Raw genomic sequence first — 18,586 nt, 5'->3', positions numbered from 1 at the left:
GTTTTGATTTGGTGTTCTTCTCTATTCTTTTTTTTTTTTTTTTTTTTTTTTTTGCAGTACGCTGGCCTCTCACTGTTGTGGTCTCTCCCGTTGCAGAGCACAGGCTCCGGACGCACAGGCTCAGCAGCCATGGCTCACGGGCCCAGCCACTCCACAGCATGTGGGATCCTCCTGGACTGGGGCACGAACCTGTGTCCCCTGCATCGGCAGACAGACTCTCAACCACTGCGCCACCAGGGAAGCCCCCTTCTCTATTCTTGAGATCCAAGTATATGTCATTGATTTTTCAGCCTTTCCTTTTTTTTTAGTATTTGCCTTCAGTGTTATAATATTTTCTCTAAGTAGTGCTCTAGTGTATCTGACAAGTTTTAATATGTCTTATCTTCATTATCATTCAGGTCAAGTATTTTCTAAACTCTGTTTTCTCTGTTTTTCATGCTTTTTGATCCAATGATAATTTTAAAATATGTTGTTTAGTTTATAGTCACTTTGGGTACTTATCTTTTTGTTTGAAATATTTAGTTTAATTTTATTGTTGTCAGAAAAATATTCTGAAAGGAGTTCAACCTTTGGCAATTTTTTGAGGCTTTGTTTATAATACAAAATTATAAGGCAGTTTTGGTGAAAGTCCCATGTACTCTTAAAAAAACATAGAAGTTCAGCTTCTGTTGACAGAGGAATAGCTATTGTGGAACCATCCTCCATATAGGTACAAATGATAAGCTCTGGCAAAAAGAAAAAATAAAACCTGTTTAAGGCCACTGGAAAATAGTCAAAAGCAGGCAGAACTTGACAAGATGTCTACACGTGGGAAAGGGAAATGACAGAGAATGAATTTCCCATTTTATACAGCTTTCATCTTGAGGAAAGTTTCCAGTATGTTCCAAACAGGATGGATAAAACTAAAATAAATAAATACAGAAATAAATAAAACCTTTCTGCCTTGAAGAATCAGAAGACAACATGATAAGTCTTAAAAAAAAAAAATTTCTGGTTTAAAGAACCAGAGGACAGAGTTCTGGATAATGATGGAACAAAGAAAATGAGAGAGGGAAATCACAGAAAGGAGAGATACAGAAAGAGAGAGTCCTCAATTGAGAGTATAAGCCAAATTTTAAACTGACTTCTGAACTGTGGATACACAGGGAAGACTCCGAGCAGCCCAAATAAGGCTAACAGAACTGTAGTAGATGGAATAATGCTCTTTAATCTCTGGAACCTGTGAATGTTACCTTGTATGGCAAAGTCTTTGCAGATGTGATTAAGGATCTTGAGATGGGAAGATTATCTCAGATTATCCTGCTCCATCCTAAATGCAATCACATGTATCCTTATAAGAGGGAGAAAGAGTGAGATTTTACTATGCACAGAGCAGAAGACATGCAAAGACAAAGCAGAGAGAGAGATTTGAGAATTCTGGCCTTGAAATTTGGAGGGATGCAGCCATATTCCAAGGAATTCCCAAAGCCACCAAAACCTGGAAGGAGCAAGGAACATATACTCCCTAAATCCTCTGGAAGGAGGGTGGCCATGCTGACACACTGATTCTGACCCAATGATACTGATTTGGACATTCTGGACTTCCAAACTGTGAGAAAAATAAATTTTGTGGTTTTAAGTGAGAAGATAATTGTTTTGTTTTATTGTGGTGATAATTTGTTACAGTAGCCAAAGGAAACTAGTATAAGAACTTACCAGAAATTTCAACTGCTGCCTGCCAAACAGGACACAGAGTTTGAAGTTTGAGTTCAGCTAAGGTAACTGCCTTCTAAAACAAACAGTGAACCATATTAATACTCTTCAAAAAAAAAAAAAAAGAAAGAAAGAAAAAAGAATCCAGAATCTCCACAATGTATTGTCACAGTGTCCAGGATATAATCTAAAATAACTAGGAAAACCTATCTGCTCCTGATACCCCTCCTACAAAAAGAAAAAAAAAACAAAACAAAACAGGAAAAGGTAACATACTTAAGAGTAGAGGCAGATATTTGAATTAGCAGACCAAGATTTTAAATCTGCAACTACAACTATGCTCGAGGGCAAAAAAGAAAATTTGTCTAAATACAAATTTACCCCCCACCCCAAATTTTCTGCACACAAAGTTTGATTCTAGAATCAGTTTCTTGGATAATCTAACATAATGTAATAAATCATTATGCTTATTATAGAAACTATAAAAAGTTAAGAGACATAAAAGTTGAAAAGAAATCATCTATCCAGAAATTGGCAAATTATTGTTTGACATTATTAGTTTACTAGGCTTTTGTAACTACAGATTTTCCCTGGATTTTCATGGATGTTCTGACTGAAGGTTGACTAGTTTCAATTATAACCAAATATATTATTTTCTTCTCCACCTCCCTCCTCCTGTCTCCTTTTCAGCAGTTGTCATTTATATCTCTTATCCTGACAATATCCATTTTTCTAGACCTCCTCCTTTCATAAAAGCATGTTTAAGTCTCTTTCATGAAAAATTACTCTGACCCTGCATTTCCTCTAATTACAGTACAAGACCTTGAGAACTGAAAATTTGCCATTGTGACCCTCACATATCCTTATTACTTTTTAACTTCTTTCCTGGTTCTCTTCTTAGTTCTCTAAAAAATCTAAAGCTCCTTCCCCAAATTCTTTTTCTCTTTCTCACGGTTTCTATCAATATTAATTTAACGAATAATTGTATACCCAGTGCTTGACTCTTTTATCTCTTTACCTTTTCTAGTGTGTGATATTATAAGTTCTTCTGGTTCTAACATCCTCCTATAAGATAATTTTTTAAATCTTTGTCTCCAACATTGGATATACTCTGCATTGCAGACTCACAAATCCATTTCTCTAGTAAATTTTTCTACTTGGATGATTGAAAATCATATAAAACTCAAAATACCCAAACTGAAATAATTATCTTGTTTAGTGGCACAAAGGAACATTATGAAAACAGAATCTCAGTATATCTGAGAGAGGAAAAACAAGATGATGTTTAGGTGGACTTTCAAAGGAAGAATTGTCAGTATCCAGAGTTTAAGAAGCTATTCCTAGCTGGAAAATGAATGTGAAAGATACATAATATAAAATAGCAAGTCATGCTTAAGAATTGAGAAAATTTGATGATGCCTAAAGCATAAGGATGAAGAGAATAAAAAATGGATTGGAACTGCATTGGTCTCCTTGCTATTCTTCCAATAAGTGAGGCACACTCTAATGGTAAGGGCTTTGCACTTGCTGATCTCACTTCCTGAAATGTCCTTCCTTGTTTTCTGTATAAACTCTTTCAGATTTTTATTAAAATGTTATCTTCTTAATGAGCCTACCCCTGATTGCCTCATTTAAAATTGACATCCCTACCTCTTATTCCTCAGTGGCACTTTTCATCAACTACAATACTATACAACTTTTGTATTCCTTTGCTTTATTGCCTGTCTTGCAGAATATGCCCTTACTTCTCTCTAGAATTTAATCTCCACTAGGGCTTAAATTGACTCTCTTTTGTTCAGTGTTGTGTGCTCATTTCTAGAACAAACAGTTCATGGGACATAATAAGTACTCAAAAAATGTTTGTTGCCTGTGGGGGGAAAAAAAAGGATGAATTAGGAATACAAACAAAACAGAGCACCCATAATACCGTGCTTTTTGTTTGACCCTGTCTTCACATCCAGTGTTCTCCCAACCTGTGAACTATTCTTCCCTCTTCCCTTACCCAGACTGTTTTCAACCAGATAAACTCCCGTGTATTCTCCAAAACTGTATTAGCTGCTATTTCTTTTGTGAAACCCAAACTCTCCTCTCACACCCACACCCAGATACATTTACTTCTCTTCTGTACATCTATGGTTTACAAATAAATTTATTATGATACTATAATATTTTATTATAGGCTTTTGCTGGTATATCTCTCTTCATTACAAATAAAAAGCTTCTTGAAGGCAAAGGCTATATTTGATTGATTGGGAATCCTGGTAAGAACTAAAGAAAAAGGAAGTAACTCCCTTCTACCTTCTGTTACATGTTATCTGAGAAGTCTTCAAGGAAAGTAGCAAATGAATTCAAGCTTTAAAAACAAATATAAGTTAACTAGATGGAAGGTAAGGAATAGCATAGATACAGTTTTATAGTTAAAAATTGCAATTTTTTAGTTTGCTTATATTTGAAATGGAAAGCATAGGGTTTTTTTTAGTATCACATTAATAGTTACTCACTATAAAAAGAACATATAAATCATGTTTTACCTTAATGAACTATTACCTTGAAAGTTAATTATGAGAAATACGGCAATTTGCTGATAAAAGAACCAAAAAATATAAATCCATCTAGACAAAGACAAAATGTGTAAAATTTATATTTTGGGACTCTGAATTGAAGAAAATTTGTTTGTTTTTGAAGAAAATTAAGTCAGAAATGCCATTTCATTACTGCTATTGCCCTTCCTTTGAGTATTCAGTAATAATATGAGGAACATATAGCATAAGTACCTCAGTACACAAAAAAGCACAAAGCATAGCTTAAGAGGAAATTATGACCTACTACCAGCAAATGTGAGCATTTCACTGCCATCCAATTACCAAATGAGAATCTCTGCTTAAAAGAAATTTTACTTTAACCTTTATCTGGACATAATTATTTATTTTCCCAAAAATCTGTACCATTTGACATTGAAAAAAATTGGCTCAAAGCCTGGACTCCTCTCCAACTGGTTTTCTATCTGGGGGAGTTGATACATATATCCTATATTTCATATATATTAGACATACATGTATATACATGATGTATTTTATATATTTAAAATATATGTATATATGTTAATCATATGTATATGGCTAGAAGCCACTTAACCTACTTTCCCAGTTTACCTGAATGTCTGAATATTTTCTATGTTGCCACTGCTCTTTACAACCTTATTAGTCACTCTAGGTTAAATAAGTAGCTCTTACAGTATCAAGAATTCCTTTTTTTTTTTTTTTCGGTACGTGGACCTCTCACTGTTGTGGCCTCTTCCGCTGCGGAGCACAGGCTCCGGACGCGCAGGCTCAGCGGCCATGGCTCACGGGCCCAGCCGCTCCGGAGCATGTAGGATCTTCCCAGACCGCTGCACGAACCCGTGTCCCCTGCATCGGCAGGCAGACTCTCAACTACTGCGCCACCAGGAAAGCCCAAGAATTCCTTTTCTGACTAGCAGATTTCTAGTATGAACTCAAAGGACATAGGTCAAGTCATTTACAAAGGAAAAAGACGCTACAGTGGTTCATTTGGACTGTGGCCTTGAAAATCATGAGTGGGGACTGAAGATTTTTATGTGCACCACAATTCTTTGGAAAGGATGTGTAGAAGAGGTCAACAGAGTTGAGGGGAGATCCAGGGTTGTTGGAGCTAGATTCCTCCACCAGAGGATGTCCTCATATTCTGAAAGTCCCCTCTCATTAAAGTCCTCCCTCATTTTAAATTCTCTGATGGCCTTGCATTACAGTTCAAATGAACAATTCTTTTTCCATTACATATGTCTGGCTCTGCTCTACCTCTCTGACATCTCAAATCACTCAGTTTTTTGCTTAATATGTTCCAGCCATACTGGCTGTTCCTTAAATTCTGTTCTTTAAATGAGCCAAACTCAGTTGCTCTTCCTTTTTTCTAAGAAGCTCTTCTGGTTCTTCATATGATTAGCTTTCTATGAGTTTTCAAGTCTAATCATATTGTATAGCACAGGGAACTCTACCTAATGCACTGTGGTAACCTAAAGGAAGTCCAAAAGGGAGGGGATATCCGTATGTGTATGGCTGATTCATTTTGTTGTACAGTGGTGGTTAACACAATATTGTAAAGCAACCATGCTCCAAAAAAATTAATTAAAAAATGTCTAATCTTAAATGTCATCTCTCAGAGAAGACGTCTGTGATAACACTCCTGATGGACATCCCTTAATTCAGATTCTCTATCATATCACACCATTATTTTTTCTTCATAGCACTTTACTATAGAAAATAATATTTGGCATTTAAATGTTTATTTGTTTATCTTATTTATTTCTCTCTACAGGATATATGCTACATGAGGACAAGGACCTGGTCTGTCTTATTCACTGCTGTCTCTCCAGTGCTAGAACAGTGCATGGAACATGGTTCATCCTCAACAGATATTTTAGCATAAATAAAAATCATGACACCGTGACTGTTTTTCTTTTTAATATCCATGGCAGGCAGTAAAATAATCGATGAATATTGTTGGTGAGCACTCACCCAGTCACAGACAGACAGCTCTCCCTGGATGCACTGTCCTGTAGAGTTGTCCATCTGGTCTCCTTGGAGCAGGCTGTTGGTTTTGCTCCTTTGGCAGTTGGTGGGCTCAGGAGAGTTAGTTACCACTACACTGGCAGACAGTCCATCTAAGAAAAGCCTTCTGACACTTTTATATTAAACAACTTGGTGTTTTATTTCCTAATGATAGTAATTTACTAATTCCTTCAAATAATTGAAATACCCTCATAATTTCTGCTTATGTAGTCAAAGTTTCACTTTGCTACCACACACTAAATTTCCCTGAACCTAGAGTAAGCCTAAGCTTAATTTATGGGAAGGGAGGAAAGGAAGAGCTGAAAAGCTACTCAATTAAACCATAAACTGACCAGATTAAGTACCAGGATCACAAGATTGAGTCCAGAGATACTAACTCTAATTTATTTCTGTTATATATTTATGAAACACATTTCTTGAAACATACTAACTTATTCAGAGAAAGGTGGTTTTCCAGGAAAGCAACACAATATTGGTCTGCTAAAAAGAAATGGATATTTTCATAATATAACCTGCAGACTGAGAGATTCTTCTTGCTATGACAGTACATATGGAGGCTTTGCCATGTATTTTCTGATACAATTTTAATTTCAAAAATAACTATCTATTTAAAATTTTATGTATGGGGTGGGATAGGGAGGGTATGAGGGAGGGAGATGCAAGAGAGAAGGGATATGGGAACATATGTATATGTATAACTGATTCACTTTGTTATAAAGCAGAAACTAACACACCATTGTAAAGCAATTATACTCCAATAAAGATGTAAAAGAAAAAAAAAACCTTTATGTATAGAGGATAATGGTGACTGCCAAATGTGAATCTCTTCACACACTAGCCAAAAACAAAACAAAACAAAACCAAAAAAGAGCAACAAGGAAGGCAAATAAAACATGTGATCCACATTTTCAACATTATTAGAAGACTGAGAATATCACTAAATTAAAATTATTTGTAACTGAAGAAATAAGTACCAAAGACCAAGAAAGTTCTTACTGTGGCTACATGCCTGTGGGTGTGGAGAATAAGAGATTGCTTGAGAAGAGGGACAGAGTACATTCATGAAGTACAGAAAAAGCACCCCTAGAAAAAAATTTCATTACCAAATGCCCCAATATTGGTCTGAGACGTGGAAATTCACTGCACCAACCATTGAGAAGGTACTTAAAACTGGGAAGAAAGGGAGGTAGCAGCCTTAGAGAAGAACTGCTTCTTCAGGAGAAAGGTAAATAGAGAAGAATGGTGCCCCTTGGGAAGATATGGTAGTAAAGGGAAAGGAAAGGGGAAGGGGATGGGAAGTAATAATCTTGTAGAAACAAAAGGGGGCAAAAATTAAACAACTTGTCACCCTCTATCATCACCACAAGAAACAAGAGTATCCATTAACAAACATATTTTGATAAACTGAAAGAAGTAGCCCTCAAACCAGGAATCTTGTCCATTAGATACTCAAGAGTAGAAAAGAAAAAAGACAAATTTCATACAAAGCTATTAGAAGAAGAAAAGAGAAAATGTGAATCAAAAATTTCAGTTGAGAAAATTTCTACTCAAAAAATAAAAAATAAGCACAAACAGGAGAAAACTGCAACACAACACTTTAATCTGAATTTTAAATCCTCAAACAAAAATTTGAAGATTTGGGCTTCCCTGGTGGTGCAGTGGTTGAGAGTCCGCCTGCCGATGCAGAGGACACAGGTTCGTGCCCCGGTCCGGGGAGATCCCACATGCCGCAGAGCGGCTAGGCCCGTGAGCCATGGCTGCTGACCCTGCATGTCCAGAGCCTGTGCTCCACAATGGGAGAGGCCACAACAGTGAGAGGCCCATGTACTGCAAAAAATAACAACAAAAAAAAAATTTGAAGATTTTTTTTAAAAATGAAGAATCATAAAAAGGAAAAAAAAGAAAGAAAAAGAAAGAAAGAAGAGAGCAACCAAACTGAAAAACAATGAGAGATCATCTCACATCAGTCAGAATGGCCATCATCAAAAAATCTACAAACAATAAATGCTGGAGAGGGTGTGGAGAAAAGGGAACCCTCTTGCCCTGTTTGTGGGAATGCAAATTGATACAGCCACTATGGAGAACAATATGGAAGTTCCTTAAAAAACTAAAAATAGAACTACCATATGACCTAGCAATCCCACTACTGGGCATATACCCTGAGAAAACCATAATTAAAAAAGAGTCATGGGGCTTCCCTGGTGGTGCATTGGTTGAGAGTCCACCTGCCGATGCAGGGGACACGGGTTTGTGCAGCGGTCCAGGAGGATCCCACATGCCACAGAGCAGCTGGGCCCGTGAGCCATGGCCACTGAGCCTGTGCGTCCGGAGACTGTGCTCTGCAACAGGAGAGGCCACAACAGTGAGAGGCCCGCATACCGCAAAAAAAAAAAGAGTCATGTACCACAATGTTCATTGCAGCTCTATTTACAATAGTCAGGTCATGGAAGCAACCCAAGGGTCCATCAACAGATGAATGGGTAAAGATGATGTGGCACATATATACAGTAGAATATTACTCAGCCATAAAAAGAAACAAAATTGAGTTATTTGTAGTGAGATGGATGGACATAGAGTCTCTCATACAGAGTGAAGTAAGTCAGAAAGAGAAAAACGAATACTGTATGCTAACACATATATATGGAATCTAAAAAAGAAAAAGTGGTCATGAAGAACCTAGGGGCAAGATAGGCATAAAGATGCAGACCTACTAGAGAATGGACTTGAGGATACGGGGAGGGGGAAGGGTAAGCTGGGACAAAGTGAGAGAGTGGAATGGACATATATACACTACCAAACGTAAAATAGATAGCTAGTGGGAAGCAGCTGCATAGCACAGGGAGATAACTCGGTGTTTTGTGACCACCTAGAGGGGTGGTATAGGGAGGGTGGGAGGGAGGGAGATGCAAAAGGGAAGAGATATGGGGATATATGCATAACTGATTCACTTTGTTATAAAGCAGAAACTAGCACACCATTGTAAAACAATTATGGTCCAATAAAGATGTTAAAAAATAAATTTAAAAAAATCAAGAATCAAAAATGTGAAAAGTAGGGCTTCCCTGGTGGCGCAGTGGTTGAGAGTCCACCTGCCGATGCAGGGGACACGGGTTCATGCCCTGGTCTGGGAAGATCCCACATGCTGCGGAGCAGCTGGGCCCGTGAGCCATGGTTGCTGAGCCTGCGCGTCCGGAGCCTGTGGTCTGCAGCGGGAGAGGCCACAGCAGTGAGATGCCTGCGTACAGCAAAAAAAAAAAATGTAAAAAGTAAAAATAAAAATGGTATAAAAAATAACTACCAATAAATTCCTCACAAGAAAGATAACATAGTTTAGTGAACTCAGGAAAGAATTTAACAAAAAGGTAAGCCATCTCTGAAAAGAAGAATAAATTACAAAGTACTTAAAAGATAATAAATTCAAAAGAAAAGTTAACAAGGGACACTGAAGAAGGAAAAAAGTAACCAAGAGAATGAAGTAAGATAAGGAAATAAAAGTGCTTAGATAGAGACTGAATGAAACAGAAAGAAGGCAAAGAAGGCCCAGCATGCTTATAAGTAGTTTCAGAAGAAGAAAAGCAAAACAATCTAACAGAAGTAGTATTTAAACATGTAATCCAAAAAAACTTTCAAAAGAATGCTAAATGTACATACTGTAAGGGCCCATTGTATACCTGAGGAAATTGACCCAGAACAATAAACTCTGAGACAAATCTTAGTAAAACTATTAGACTTTAAAGACAAAAGCAAAATCATCAGGTTTCCTGGACAAAAATATCAAACAATAAGGACAAAACCATTACACTGGTGCCAAACTTTTCAAGAGCAACATTAAAACCAAGGTGATAGCAGCATTTTAAAAAGTCTAAGAAAAGTCTGAGCCAAGGATTTTATATCTAGCCAAGCAATACTTCAAGTATCAAGCTTCTAAAAATAAACACATTTGTATGAGAAGGAACTCATGATATACTGTAACCATGAGCTCTCTTCATGGGGATTCTACTACCAGATGAACTTCATCAAAACAAATAATGACTGGGGATCATACCGGCCAGGGTTCTTGGCCTTCCCCAATGAAGAGAAATTGACTAGAGGCCAGACAAGAAATTCAGGCAAGGCTTTACTGGGGCTCCTGCTGCAGTAGGGCGGAGCAAGAACACACAACAGGTTCCCTTACTTGCTGGCTCCCTGAGGGAGGCACAAGCTTGCTCCTTATATGGAGTAAGGGTAGCGATGTGTCCAGGGGTCGGGCCAGAGGGGTGGCTTGGGTGGTTTCCCACCCCTTAGGTGATGTTGTGTGCAGGGGTCATGCACAGTACCCTGCTTTTACTTCTGACCCCCTGCTTTTGCTCGAAGCTTTTCAAAAGTGGCAGTTGGGTTTTTTGGTCTCTATATATCTTTTGTCCAGAATTTACTCCAACAGCACATGCATGCAGTTATTTTTAGTCCCATACAGTTTCTTTATATTTTGTTGCTGGAGGAGAGGTGTGTCCAGATGCAAGCACTGCAGCACTGCACAAAAGGGGCCCAGGTCCCAGCCTGTCTCAGGGAGGTTTCTACAAAAGAACAGGAGGTGAGCATATAGTACATCTAATTGTAGAACTAATACAGGATTAGATATAGGCTTAGGCACATGGGTGAAAAAATACTATGTAAACATGACATATTCTGAAAAAGTAGAAATAATGTAACTAATGAATAGAAGGAGAAAACAAGAAAGGAGAAAGTAGACTAAGATCATTGACTATTGTTAAAATGAATAGTTGGGAATCAAAAAGTACCATTTAAATTTCACAAAATGCATACTGAAATATTAAGCAAGAAATAAGTGGATTAAAGGTAATATAAAAGGTACACTTGAATAGGCAATAGTTAAAATAAAATATAAAACTTCCTCATAACCAAAAGAATTTTTTTTAAATAGAGGAAAGAAGACTCAAAAAATACAGAAAGAAGTACAGTAAAGATAACACAATAGACACAGTAATTATAAAATAATATAAAAGAAGCAACATATCAATCATATCAATAAATATGAACAGGCTTCACTCACCTACCAAAGAAAAAGATTTTCAAATTGGCTCATAAAACAAACCCAGCTCTCTGCTGTGTACATGTGATACACTTAAAACAGTAAGTCAAAAGTGTTAAACAAACAATAAAATACCTAGGAATAAACCTATCTAAGAAGATAAAAGACCTGTTCTCAGAAAACTATAAGACACTGATGAAAGAAATCGAAGATGACACAAAGATATGGAGAGATATACCATGTCTTGGATGGGAAGAATCAATAGTGTGAAAATCACTATACTATCCAAAGCAATCTACAGATTCAATGCAATCCCTATCAAATTACTAATGGCATTTTTTACAGAACTAGAACAAAAAATCTTAAAATTTGTATGGAGACACAAAAGACCCTGAATAACCAAAGAAACCTTGAAGGAAAAAAACAGAGCTGGAGGAATCAGACTCTCTGACTTCAGACTATACTACAAAGCTACAGTAATCAAGACAATATGGTACTGACACAAAAATAGACATATACATCAACGGAACAGGATAGAAAACCCAGAGATAAACCCACGCACCTATAGTCAACTAATGTCTGACAAAGGAGGTAAGGATATACAATGGAGAAAAGGCAGTCCCTTAAATAAGTGGTGCTGGGAAAACTGGGCAGCTACATGTAAAAGAATGAAATTAGAACACTCCCTAACACCATACACAAAAATAAACTCAAAATAGATTAAAGACCTAAATGTAAGACCAGACACTATAAAACTCAGAAAAAAACATAGGAAGAACACTCTGACATAAATCACATCAAGATCTTTTTTGAGCCACCTCCTAAAGTAATGGAAATAAAAACAAAAATAAACAAATGGGACCTAATGAAACTTCAAAGCTTTTGCACAGAAAAGGAAATTATAAACAATATGAAAAGACAACCCTCAGAATGGGAGAAAAGATTTGCAAATGAATCAAAGGACAAAGGATTAATCTCCAAAATATATAAACAGCTCATGCAGCTCAATATCAAAAAAACAAACAACCCAATAAAAAAACAGGCAGAAGACCTAGAGAGACATTCTTCCAAAGAAGACATACAGATGGCCAAGAGGTACACAAAAAGCTGCTCAATGTCACTAATTATTAGAGAAATGCTAATCAAAACTACAATGAGGTTTCACCTCACACCAGTTAGAATGGGCTTTATCAGAAAATCTACATACAACAAATGCTGGAGAGGGGGTGGAGAAAAGGGAACCCTCTTGCACTGTTGGTGGGAATGTAAATTGATACAGCCAACTATGGAGAACAGTATGGAGGTTCCTTAAAAAACTAAAAATAGAATTACCATGTGACCCAGCAATCCCACCACTGGGCATATACCCAGAGAAAACCATAATTTAAAAAGACACATACACCCCAATGTTCATTGCAGCACTATTTACAATAGCCAGGTCATGGAAGCAACCTAAATGCCCATTGACAGATGAATGGATAAAGAAGATGTGGCATGTATATACAATGGAATATTACTCAGCCATAAAAAGGAACAAAATTGGGTCATTTGTAGAGATGTGGGTGGACCTAGAGACTGTCATAGAGAGTGAAGTAAGTCAAAAAGAGAAAAACAAGTATCGTATATTAACACATATATGTGGAATCTAGAAAAATGGTACAGATGAACTGGTTTGCAAGGCAGAAACAGACACAGATGTAGAGAACAAACATATGGACACCAAGGGGGGAAATCTGGGGATGGGGTGGTGGTGGGATGAATTGGGAGATTGGGATTGACACATATACATTAATATGTATAAAATAGATAATGAATAAAAAAATTAAAATTTGAAAAAATAAAATTTAAAACAAGTGTTAAACAATGGCAAAGGCAAAAATGTAGATAGCAAATGGGAGCAGTAAGGAAGCAGGGCTTGTGGGTTTTTTTATATCTAAGTAAACTTCAAGTCAGAAACATTAAATGAGAACAAAAAGGGACTTTAAAATGCTATAAGCCAAAATTCACAATTAAGAAATAAAAATTATAAGATCTATGCACATATATTAACCATTTATTTAAAACAAACTATGAGAGATAAAGATGAAGTAGATATTAAAAATAAGAGACTTTAACACATTATTCTCAGTTCAAGACATATCAAATGAAAAAACTTGGGCCATGGAAAATCTAAATAACATAATCAATAATATAGAATATATGGTGATATATCAAACATTACACAGTGCTATGGAGAATATTCTTTCTTCTCAAATGTACATAAAATATTCACAAAAATTATCCATATATTAGGTCACAAAGAAAGGACCAGTAATTTCCATAAATTAAAACAGTTACAACCACACTCTGATCACAATACAAAACAACTAGAAATTAAAAGAAATTCCACATGGAAATAAAAAACCTTCTATTAAATAACTCCCAGGTGGAAGATGAAATATAATCATAAGTTACAAAGTTTCTGAAAAAAGAATGATAACAAAAACATTATGTGTTAAAATGTGTGGGCTATATTTAAAGTAATAATCAGAGGAAAATTCATAGCCTCAAACATCTATAACAGGGGTTAGAAAACTACAATCCTAAGGGGAAAATCCAGCCCAATGCCTGTTTTGTGTGACCTGTAAAAACAGTCAAGCTTATTCTCTTATGACTGTTTTTGCACTACAACTGCAGAGTTGAAACAGCTCACAAAACCTAAAATGTATGCTATATAGGCCCTTTACAAAAAAAGTTTACCAGTTCTTGTTCCATTTGAATAGATAGATGAAAAGTAAATAAATAAATTCACAACTCAAGAAGTTCAAAAAATGTAAGTAAGGAGATAATAGAGATAAAAGAAAATAATAGAAAATAAAGTGATAATAATAGAGAATAAAAGAAAATAATAGAGATAAAAGTAGAGATTAACTCAGTAGAGGAAAGAAAATAGCCTGTTAAATTCAGTCAAACTCCTGACTTTTAAAAAAATCAACAAAATAGACAAAACACTAGCTAAATGAACACTATTTTTTAAAAAAAGAGAAGACATGAAAGAGATAATTATTGATACAGAGGGATAAATATATATTATAATACAGTATAATATAATTGGAAGCAAATTTTGCACACCTGCATAAAAAGCTGAAAATGTAAATAAAGTTGATAATTCATTAGTAAAATAAAATTTATCAGAATTATCAGGTAGACAGTAGAATAATTTCCATAAAGTTATCAATATAAAAAATAAAACAAAATAGCAAATCAGGAGAAATTTTTTGCAATATATATTACAGATAAAGGGATAATATGCCTACTAAAAATAAACTTTTTTTTTTTAATTTGGGGAGAAAAAGGCAAAAATTCTATAGAAAAAGTGGCAAAAGATATGAATATAGATGAATTCACAAAAAGCATATGATCCCTGAACACATGAAATGCTGTTCAATGTTGTTTATAATAAAGAAAATGCACATTAAAACCTCACTAAGATACCTTTTTTCAACATTCAATTGGTACAAATTCAAAAGCTTAATAATGAACTCTGCTGACAAGGCTGTGGAGAAACAGGCATTCTCACATTGCTTTGGGAATGCAAAATTGTACAATCCTTTTGAAGAATTTGGCGATATCTAACAAAATTATATATACATTTACACTTTGTACCAGAAATCCCACTTCTAGAAAGTTACCATGAAGATATGTTTAGAACACTATGAAAATACAAGTTGCATATTATTTGTAACTGCAAAATACTGAAAGCTACCTAAATGTCCAAACATGGGGATTGGTTGGCTAAACTACTATACATCCACACAATGGAAGACTATGCAGCTGTAAAAAGATAAGGAAGACTTATATGAATAAATATGGAGTGATTTTTAGCTTACAATAATGAAAAAGCAAAGTACATATCAGTACATGATACACCGTGTGTGTGTCCTTACTTTTGCAAAAAGAAATAGGAAGAATAAGTCATAAAATAATGAAATCAATTACTTGTAAGGGGTAAAAAGGAGCAAGAAGCTAGGAGAAGGTTCATAGCTGGGAATGATACTTCTCTAGCTTAATTTTTGTGTAGTTTTGAAATTTAGAAGCATACTAATGTTTTCCTTTTTAAAATATTAAAATTTTTAAAAATGAGGAACAAACCCTAGAACTGTATGCAATCAGAAACAAATGAACTCAAGTTAATAATATAACTACACTTAAGAAAGGAGGCAGGGCTTCCCTGGTGGCTCAGTGGTTGAGAGTCCGCCTGCTGATGCAGGGGACACGGGTTCATGCCCCAGTCTGGGAAGATCCCACATGCCGTGGAGCGGCTGGGCCCGTGAGCCACGGCCGCTGAGCCTGCGCGTCCGGAGCCTGTGCTCTGCAATGGGAGAGGCCACAACAGTGAGAGGCCCGCTTACCGCAAAAAAAAAAAAAAAAAAAGAAAGGAGGCAAAAATATACAATGGAGAAAAGGCAGTCTAGTCTCTTCAGTAGGTGGTGATGGGGAAATTGGACAGTCACATGTAAAAGAGTGAAATTAGAACGTTCTCTAACACCACACACACAAAAATAAACTCCAAATAGATTAAAGACCTAAATGTAAGACCAGATACTATGAAACTCCTAGAGGAAAACATAGGTGGAACACCCTCTGACCTAAATAGCAGCAATATCTTTTTGCATCCATCTCCTAGAGTAATGGAAACAAAAACAGGAAAAAAAAAAAAAAAGGTCCTAATTAAATTGAAAAGCTTTTGCACAGCAAAGGAAACCATAAACAAAATGAAAAGGCAACTTACAGAATGGGAGAAAATATTTGCAAATTATGCAGCTGAAAAGGGATTAATCTGAAAAATATACAAACAGCTCATACAATTCAATATGAAAAAAGAAAAAACCCAATCAAAAACTGGGCAGAAGGTCTAAATAGACATTTCTCCAAAAAAGACATACAGATGGCCAAAAGGCACATGAAAAGATGCTCAGCATCCCTAATTATTAGAGAAATGCAAATCAAAAGTACAATGAGGTATCACCTCATACTGATCAGAGAGGCCATCATCAAAAACTCTACAAATAATAAATGCTGGAGAGTGTGTGGAGAAAAAGGAACCCTCCTACGCTGTTGGAAGGAATGTAAATTGGTACAGCCACTATGGAGAGCAATATGGAAGTTCCTTAAAAAAACTAAAAATAAGGGCTTCCCTGGTGGCACAGTGGTTGAGAGTCCGCCTGCCGATGCAGGGGACACAGGTTCATGCCCCAGTCTGGGAAGATCCCACATGCCGCGGAGCGGCTGGACCCATGAGCCATGGCTGCTGAGCCTGCGCGTCCTGAGCCTGTGCTCCGCAACGGGAGAGGCCACAGCAGTGAGAGGCCCGTGTACCACAAAAAAAAAAACAAAACTAAAAATAGAGCTACCATATGATCCTGCAATCCCACTCCTGGGCATATATCTGGAGAAAACCATAATTTGAAAATGTTCATTGCAGCACTATTTACAATAGCCAAGACATGGAAGCAACCTAAATGTCCATTGACAGATGAACGGATAAAGATGATGTGGTATATGTATACAATGGTATATTACTCAGGCATAATAAAAGAATGAAACAATGCCATTTGAAGCAACATGGATGGACCTAGAGATTATCATACTAAATGAAGCAAGTCAGACAGAGAAACACAAATATCATATGACATCACTCATATGTGGAATCTAAAAAAAAATGATCAAATGAACTTATATAAAAAAGTGGGTATACAAAATAAACCCACAGACAGAGAAAACAAACTTATGGTTACCAAAGGGGAAAAGTGGAGGGAGGGATAAATTAGAAGTTTGGGATTAACATATACATACTACTATGTACAAAATAGATAACAAATAAGGACCAACTGTATAGCACAGGGAACTATACTCAGTATTTTGTAATAACCTACAAGGGTAAAGAATCTGAAAAAAATAGATATGTATGTGTGTATAACTGAATCACTTTGCTGTACACCTGAAACTAACACAACATTGTTAATCAACTATATTTCAATTAAAAAAAAAATTCTCCTGGAATGATACTCTAGATTATTCGTTTGCCCTTTTCTCTATTATGCCCTGAAAGTTTTATCCACCAGAACACTTCCTTTGCTACCACTTGATCACTGTGGATCAGAACCATATTTATAAACTTGTCCTCTCTCTTCTTGTCCTAGCTAAATAAACACACAACACTGGCGATTTCTTGGAGGTATTTAGTGCTAATAACTATAATGAAACAGGTGTAAAAGTCATCGCATGAGAAATACTTTCTTTTTTTTTTTTTTTTTTTTTGCGGTACACGGGCCTCTCACTGTTGTGGCCTCTCCCGCTGCGCAGCACAGGCTCAGGACGCACAGGCTCAGCGGCCCTGGCTCACGGGACCAGCCGCTCCGTGGCATGTGGGATCTTCCCAGACCAGGGCACGAACCCGTGTCCCCTGCATCGGCAGGCAGACTCTCAACCACTGCGCCACCAGGGAAGCCCGAGAAATATTTTCTACGTCTTAAGACTTAATATTGCTAGTCTTGGTCATAATTGGAATGCAAATAAAAGTATCTTATTCTGACACTGAGCTTTCACTGACCCATATTTTGACTTTCTTTCTGGGAATCAAACCCACTTTTCCATTTATCTGCAAGGACAAAAAAAATAAAATTTTAGAAATGCAAGTCTCATGAAGTATACCACTTATGTATCCTTCCAAGGGGGAGAAAAATACAAGAAATAAATTAACATAAAGACATCAAGAAAAGGGAAATCAGAGCTAAAAGAAACATCTCCAGGCAGCAGGGAGAGGTAGAGGGATCAGGTACATCTCCTGTTGGTTGCAACCTCAGGAGCTTCCCAGGTGAAATCTGAAACTGGCCCTTATACGCAGAGGGCAAGGAGAAACCAAAGAAAAAGGCACACCACAGAAGATTAGTAGGTGCCAGGTTTAATGAGCAAAGAAACTTAAAATGAGACTTGTCTTGGGTGGTCACAAGATGAGGAGATCTCCACCCACCCTGGCCCACCAGAATCTTAAAAGTATATAGAGAGACCTTAACTGGGTTCAGTCATGTATACCATCCAGACGGTCTCAACACTAAATTGTTCTCTCAAGGCTACATCCTTGAAGTGGCACCTAGTGCAGGAATTGTGGGCAGAACATGCATTCCAAGACCAGGGGAGGGGCTGAGGCGCCTCCAATTGCCTGGGTCCAGATCAAGTGTCAACTGGGGGTCATGTCCTCTCAATGATCTCTTCCAACATCGTCTTAGGGGCAGATATT

The sequence above is a fragment of the Monodon monoceros genome, unplaced genomic scaffold, assembly GCF_005190385.1.
Source record: "Monodon monoceros isolate NGI ecotype Baffin Bay Population unplaced genomic scaffold, NGI_Narwhal_1 Super_Scaffold_6, whole genome shotgun sequence".
Taxonomy (NCBI): domain Eukaryota; kingdom Metazoa; phylum Chordata; class Mammalia; order Artiodactyla; family Monodontidae; genus Monodon; species Monodon monoceros.
Note: the sequence above shows the minus strand (reverse complement) of the source record.